This window comes from Myxocyprinus asiaticus, chromosome 23 (assembly GCF_019703515.2).
Source record: "Myxocyprinus asiaticus isolate MX2 ecotype Aquarium Trade chromosome 23, UBuf_Myxa_2, whole genome shotgun sequence".
Lineage (NCBI taxonomy): Eukaryota > Metazoa > Chordata > Actinopteri > Cypriniformes > Catostomidae > Myxocyprinus > Myxocyprinus asiaticus.
This window is the reverse complement of record NC_059366.1, coordinates 9,438,242-9,446,680: the sequence shown is the minus strand read 5'-3', so window position 1 is coordinate 9,446,680 and position 8,439 is coordinate 9,438,242.

The following is an 8,439-nucleotide window of genomic DNA, read 5'->3' as shown; positions in this document are numbered from 1 at the left end:
ATTTATTTAATGCAGACTTCATCTTCTTCACATTATACTCTATATTTCTTCCTTTATACCAAAGAGCCCCATCATCAGCAAACAATGACTTACTAATTGTAATATCTAGCTTTGAAAAAACATCATTTATGATAATGATAAACAACAGAGGACTTATTATACTACCTTGAGGTGTTCCATTATCCACCACCCCACTAGAGGATATGGCTACCCCAGCCCTCACCCTAATTCTTTTTCCAATTAAAAACTCTTTTATCCAGTTATACATTCTTCCTCATATACCCATCCTCACTAATTGTATTAATAATCCCTCTTTCCATAACACATGCCTTTTCTCTCTAAAAAAAAATAAATAAAAAAAAATACATTAATAAATGCCTTTCTAATATCTGCCTCTAACAATATCATTGGATCCAGTGTCCCTCGCCCACCCCTAAACCCACTCTGATATGGAGAGAAGTAATTTATTTTTTCTAAATAATATGTCTGTCTATCAGTAACCATTCTTTCCATAATTTTACACAGATGGGGAGTTAAAGCTATCGGGCGATAGTTTGTAGGGATACTTGGATCTTTGCTTGGCTTCACTATAGATATAATTAATGCCTCCTTCCAGCTCTTTGGCAATACACCTTCTGTCCATATTTTATTATAGAATGATAACAACACTTCCATTGAAACATCACCAAAATGCTTCACCATACAGTAACTAATCCCATCCTGCCCCGGGGCAGTTTGTTTCATTCTTCTCACTGCTCGTTTTAATTCTGTCATAGAGAATGGAACATACAACAAATTATCCATTGCCTCTCTTTTCCTCATTAATTCTGGACATTCTTTCACTATATCGTCTCTTAATTTCTTATTCTGGTCTGTTAAATGATCTGAACTATTTACCCTGACAAACACCTTCAGAAACATTTCCACTTTATCTTCATCCTTCACTGCTATATTGCCATCCAAATTTAAAACTGGGTACCCATACTCCTTTTGGATTCCACTCATTTTTTTTAATCAAGTTCCATACTTCCACTGGCGTACTCCTCCCTATTTCACTACAAAATGTTCTCCAATATATCCTCTTAGCCTCTCTTACTGTTCTTCTGACATCTGCTTGAGCCTGTTTATACTCATCAAATGCTGAAAATTATGTGATTTCCTGATCCTCCTAAATGCTTCTTTCTTCCTTCTTATTGCATTTGTACACTCATCATTCCACCAGGGAACTATCTTAGTTTTCCTCCTACCTTTACTCATTGGAATATACTTTGTTGCTGCTGATTGTATAACTTGTAATATGTGTCCGCTAATCATCTCTACTGATCCATCTTTTCCTATTTTTATGTTATTCAACCCTTCTTCACTCACATTCATAAATGCCTCCCAATTTGCTTTATCATACCTCCATTAGCTACCTTATCTTGTCTCATGTCTATTCTACCTACATTTACCATATTGAGCTTAATATTGGACAATGATCACTTCCTACAGTACGCTCTCTTAAAACCTTCCAATTAGTGATCCCCCCAAGAGAATCAGATACCAAAGTTGGATCCAATACTGATTCCTGACCTGTAACCACATTCACTCTTGTATATCCCCCATCATTTAGGCAGACCAAATTCCTTATATCCACCAAATCTTCGATCACTTGCCCATTTACATCTGTCATTAACCCCCCCCCCCCATAAAGTGCTCTGTGCATTAAAATCCCCACACCAAATCACCCTATTTCTCCTTTGACACTCTATTTGCTCTAGTTCACTCAATAACATTTTCTGACAAGGATTGTAAAAGTTTATTATTACATAATTTTTCCCCTCTACCCATACTTCCACAACCACATACTCCCTATCTATTCCTCTACCTACCACTCTATAAGGTAATCCTTCTTTGATCAAAGTGATACAACCTCCACCATTACCCTCCTCTCACTCACATAACCTTTTATAACAAAATCAAACCTAGGCTTAATCCATGTCTCTTGTATACATAACACATCTGGTTTAATTTTCATATCATTAATGAAACCTTTAAACTCCAGCCCATTAGCCACAAGACTCCTCGCATTCCATTGTAAAATTAAAATCATTACAGCTATTAACCAAACTACAGTTCTTGATTTGCCTGTGTATCCATCACCAGGCCATCCCTAACAGTTTCCCATGTCATCCCATTCACTCCTAAGAATCTCTCAGCTGCTCTTACTATAATCTGAATCTTTACCATCTCCCTTTCTGTCTGGGCTGTACAACTGATTACTTCTGCCATGAACATCAAAAAATTAATTTTACTCACAATCATCATATTTTCCAAGTCTCTTCCCACCACCTTTGAATTTCTTAACTCTTCAATAACTCCCCTTTGCACTACTCCTTCCTTTGCCTTATCTTTGGATCTTGCCTCTACTGCCTTCACTGCTTCTGCATACATTTTATTATTCCATGCTCTCTCTTTCAGAATCAGAATCAGCTTTATTGCCAAGAATGCTTACATATACAAGGAATTTGTCTTGGTGACAGGAGCTTCTAGTGTACAACAATACAAAAACAATACAAAAACAGCAGCAAGACATAGATAATAATACAAAAAAAAAAAAAAAAAAATAGTTATACACATACGTACATACACACACAGACACACACATACATACACACATACGTAGTGCAATCTAATACAATCTGTTATCTGTTATGTACAGTGCAAATACAAATTTGTTATGTAAAGTACAAATGGTTTTTTTTTTAGAGGAATGAAATGGCAGAAGAGGTTGGATGTGTTGGATAAATATAAAAAAAGACTAAACTGTGTATTGCACATAGTTATTGCTCAATGGGGCAATTTAACTGTTCATGAGACGGTTGACACCCCTTGAGGTGGGCCAACACCAGTCTCTCAAATGATTTCATGACCACAGACGTCAGGGCAACAGGTCTGTAGTCATTAAGTCTTGTGATTTTTGGTTTCTTTGGGACAGGAATGATGATTGAGCGTTTGAAGCAGCATGGGACTTCACACTGCTCCAGTGATCTTTTGAAGATCTGTGTGAAGATGGGGGCCAGCTGGTTAGCACAGGAGTGAAGACACACTGGTGAGACGCCATCTGGGCCTGAAGCTTTCCTCGTCTTTTGTTTCCGAAAGACGCCGCTCACATCATCTTCACAGATCTTAAGTGCAGGTTGAGTAGCAGGAGGGGGGAGGAGGGGGGTTGCAGGAGGTGTTGGTGTTTGTGTGAAGTGAAGGTCAGAGTGGGTGTGGGGTGTGAGACTGGGCCTTTCAAATCTGCAGTAGAACACATTCAGGTCGTCAGCCAGTTGTTGGTTCCCTACAGGTTTGGAGGTAGGAGTCCTGTAATTTGTGAGTTGTTTCATGCCACTCCACACTGATGCAGGGTTGTTAGCTGAAAACTTGTTTTTCAGCATCTCAGAGTATCTTCTTTTAGCCACTCTGATTTCCTTGTTCAGTGTGTTCCTGGCCTGATTGTACAAGACTTTATCCCACCCCTGTAAGCATCCTCTTTGGCCTGACGAAGCTGCCTGAGCTCTGCTGTAAACCACGGTTTGTCATTGTTGAACTTCAAATAAGTCCTAGTAGGAATGAACATATCCTCACAGAAACTGATGTAACAGTATATGTGAGCTCATCCAGGTCTGTGGCAGAAGCCTCAAAAACACTCCAATCCGTGCAATTGAAGCAGGCTTGTAGTCCCCGCTCTGCTTCATTGGTCCATCTCTTTACAGTCCTTACTACTGGCTTGGTTGATTTTAATTTCTGCCTGTAGGTTAGTAGATTTGTTATGAAACATGTTCAGGGTGGACTCACACTGACTGATCCAATCACAATGGAGATTCTTTTGTTTACAGAATTCTTGAGATGTAATGAAATGCCAAATGTGATTGAAATTAACAGGAAATAGTCCCTTTTCTGAAGTGGTTCTTTTGAATTGGCATTATAGGTTCTTATTTAAAAAAAGCAGACTTTTGCTGTTTCAAAATTGTTTGCATATGTTGACAGATTTTGCCCTATAACTATTGCCCCTATATTTACACTATATTACTATAACCCCTCCGGGTAAGGGTGGAGTTACGATTTCCGAGGCCCCAAGCATACATCCAGCTGAGGGCCCCCTTTTGGCGTACAACCGGGGGAAATTAGGGGGAAAGTGATTTTAAAGAATAATTTTTAAATTATTTCTAAAAGCTATTGAAGTCAAGTACAAAATGCTTAATGAAATAAAAATCTAGTTAAAGATAGTGAATGCATGTTTTTCAGAGTTTTTCCACTAAATAAACACATGGAAAAGTGGTATTTAATTTATAATATAATAAATAAATATATTGTAAAATGTAATAAATATAATGTTAATTATGTATTATACCAATATATGTGTTAGTGTTTTTTTTTATAGGGTGTGCAAAAACCATAACTTCGCAAATATTTTGCAACCCAGATGAATATGATTTATTATTGTCCAGTCAATTTAATTATTATAATATGACACTAAATTATTATAATTTTTTATTGGATTTGTTTTGTACAATAGTAATATATTTCTGTGGTATTTACTTCCTTCGCCTGCAGCTTTTATTTTGACGGAAATATGATATTGCACTCCAGTTTCAAACTCCTACATTTCTGTGATACTGTGGCTGTGTCTCGTTTGGAAGGATGCGTCCTCTGGAGGTCGCATTTGTCGGCCGCATACGTCATCGAGGCTGTCTCGTTTCAGAAAAGCGAGTAGGACACTTCGAATGCGACCTTCTTTCATGGGAATTCAGAGGATGCATAAGGTGTATCCTTCATGGCCACTCACAACCCACAATTCTTTGCTTCAACACATACCTGATGGTGTGGTGGAATTGTGTGGCATACCAGTTAAAACCAAGTCTCTTATTTGGGGATCAAAATATGTAAAAATCAAAAGGAAAGAATTGATTTAAATGATCTTCCATTAATTGATAAAGTACAAAAGAAATGTAATGCTTGGTTAATTAGAGATTTATCTTTGACTGGTAGAATGTTGCTATCAAAGGCTGAAGGGTTGTCAAGATTAGCTTATACAGCAATGGTTTTAGATGCTCCAAAGTCAATTATTAGGCAAGTTAATAAGAAAATGTATAATTTTATTTGGAAGAATAGGCCACATTACTTAAATAGAGGTAGATTAGGTAATCTATTTCATCAAGGTGGTTTAAATGCTATTGACTTTGAAGTTTCTAATACTATCTTTAAAATTAAATGGATTCAGAATTGTATCAAATCTAATAACAAATTGTGTATTATATCCCAAATTTAGTTTTTAACAAAATTGGCGGTATTAAGTTTCTCCTCAGTTGCAACTTTGATATTAATAAAATCCCCATTAAACTGTCTAACTTTCATAGACAAGTTCTGTTATCCTGGTTGCTGGTGTACAAATACAATTTCTCTCCCCACAAATGTTTATGTTGTTATGTTAAAATATTAAACATAAGATTAAAACACTTTTTTTTATATATATATTGGTTTAGAAATAATATTTTACTGATGACGCAGATGCTTCGCCATGATGGTCACTTACTTTCATATGGAGAATTTCTAGATAAATTCAAACTTCCAATATCTGCAAAGGATTACGCAGTTGTTTTTGATGCTATACCTTCTGGACTCCTTCAATTGTTGCGTGTTGCTGATATTGTTGATTTGAATATAACTACTGACCTCAATTTAAAATTAGATGGTATAAGTATTGTTGATAAAAAAATGCAACAATAGTTTCCTTAGACAGATTTGTCGGTCTATTAGGATACCCCCAGCTAAGAATTTCTGGAATTCATGCTTCCAGGACATTAAGTGGGAGGAGACTTTTATGGTTTCCAGGAGATACTGTGTCATCAATAAGATTCGAGAGGTTTCATTTAAAATTATTCATTGTATTTACCCAGTAAATCAGGTCATAAACTAAATTGTTCTGGTGTGATTTTAAGGTCTTTTTTAAGGAGATTTCTGGATCTGATATTATTTTGGAGGACAAAATAAATAAATAAATAAATAAATAAATAAATAAATAAAAAATAAAATAAAATAAATAAAAAAAAAATATATATATATATATATATATATATATATATATATATATATATATATATATATATTACGATAAGCCTTTAGAAAAGAACATTTGTTTTGTTCTTAATTTGTTTATTATTTTAGGGAAATATCACATTCATAAATGTCGATGGTCAAAAAGTACACCTAGTTTTGTACAATTTAAGTTTGAGCTTTGTCAGTATCTTAAAGCATTGGAGGGTGTAAAGAACACCAAAGCAAAAAATACTATATATTGTTGTAAAGCCTTGAAATATGATCCTTTTTAAGGTTTTTTGTATTTATTTTGCAATAAAAGATACGGATTTGATGTATATAGTTCTTAATTTTTGTATTATTTTGTTGTTTATTTGATTTATTTATTTGTATTATGTTATTTTTTACTGATTTTCTTGCAATTATTGTCATTGTTATTTTGTATTTGATTATTGTGTGATTTGTTACTAAACAAGGCTTTTTTTTTAAATAAATAAATAAAAAATAAAAAAATAATTCTTTGCTTCAACGGAAATGTCTGAATGACGCCAATTTGCCCGTAAATATGAAGTTCAAACGCAAGTAATGTTAATTATCAAGTTGAAGTACCTCAGTAGATGGGTGCAGAGTATATAATATGTATAATTATATTAATATATAATTAAAATAAAGTATTAGACTAAAAGTACAAGTGTAAAATCTATTTTCTTTTCTCTTTACATCATTATAAGTCTCCTAAAATGTACCTCATACATTCCCTTCCAGAGGGACTTTGTTCCCTTCTCACTCAAAGCGCTCGCGCTTGTTAAAGAGTGGCGTGCTGTCATAGCAACCATGATACGTTTCGTTTCCGTTTGTCCTACGAAGTCCGTCTCTTTAAACGAGACTTGTTTAAAGGAGGACACTCGGTATACTGCAGCCTTCAAAGGACGCGTCCTACCTAGAACGCAGCCTTCGAAACGAGACACAGCCCCTGTAACGTTTTTAGATTTGCATAGTAACTTTAAGCGGCATCAAATGTTTAGAATTGCGGGAACGGGTGCACCTGCTTGTTTTGATTATTGGGGGGGGTTAACTAAATTAACATAACATAGGTCTCTTATTCCTTCTTAATACGATAAACAACGTATCTTCTTCTATTGGAACTATACATTTTTATATTCAAATCAAATAAATTAATTTCTCTAACAAAAGAGACGCGTTAGCAGTTTTCTTACAGATGCTGTAAGCGTTTTACATGTTGGTGTAGTAGGGAATAAGGTGGCTAACAGAAAGTGTGTTGCAGAACTTAAAATGTACAGTAGGTGGCGGTAATGCTCCTACGGAGTGAGCAGCCACAAATCAGAAGAAGACGCTTCGAAGGCCGGAGGACACGCATGGTATCAAATCTGCATTATATGCAGATGATGGGGCTATATGGATAAGGGGAAGAAATGTGAAATATGTAATAGGAAAATTAAGAGAAGCAATAAAGAAAGTGGGAAAATGGTCATTTAAATGGGGGTTTAATCTGTCAATGAGTAAGTCATGCTATATGATATTTACAAATAAGCAAAAGATTGATGTTGAGAAGCTGACACTATATGGGAAGTCAATGCAGAGGGTGTCTGAGTTTAAGTAGTTAGGACTATGGCTAGAAGATAAATACACATGGAAAGTGCATATTAAAGATATAGAATCAAAATGCAAGAAAGTAATACATTTACTAAAAGCAGTGGCTGGATATGATTGGGGGGCTGATAAGCAGTCACTAATTGATATATACAGTGCTATTATGAGATCGACAGTTGATTATGGATGTATAGTCTATGGAGCAGCAGCTAAGACAATACTACTAAATATAGACAGATTACAGTATAGAGCTCTACGGCTATGTATAGGAGCCACAAAGTCAACCCCCATTAATGCTGTCCTAATAGAAGCAGGTGAAATACCATTGGAGTTCAGAAGAGAAAAATTATCACTTACATACTGGATTAGGTTAAAAGGAAGTGAAGAGGAAAACCCCACAAAAATAACAATTCAGAACTGCTGGGAATATGACAAATTTAAGAGAAGTGGATTTGGGTGGACATCGAAAGAAAGAGCTAGTGAATATGGCTTGGTGGCTTTAGAGTTAACTAGGACTACCCCAAATAGTAATCCACCATGGCTTTATCCAGCAACAGAAGTAGATATGAATATATTAGAGAAGAAAAGAGAATGGCTAATGAATGAAGTGGGTAACAAAGCAAGTTAATATGTAAGAAATAAGTATTTCAGCTACCTTAAAATGTACACAGATGGGTCAAAGAATAAGCAAGGGAGTGCGGGAATTGGTGTATACATCCCTGAATTTAAAATAACTATAGCTAAAAGACTTTCAGATTATTTATC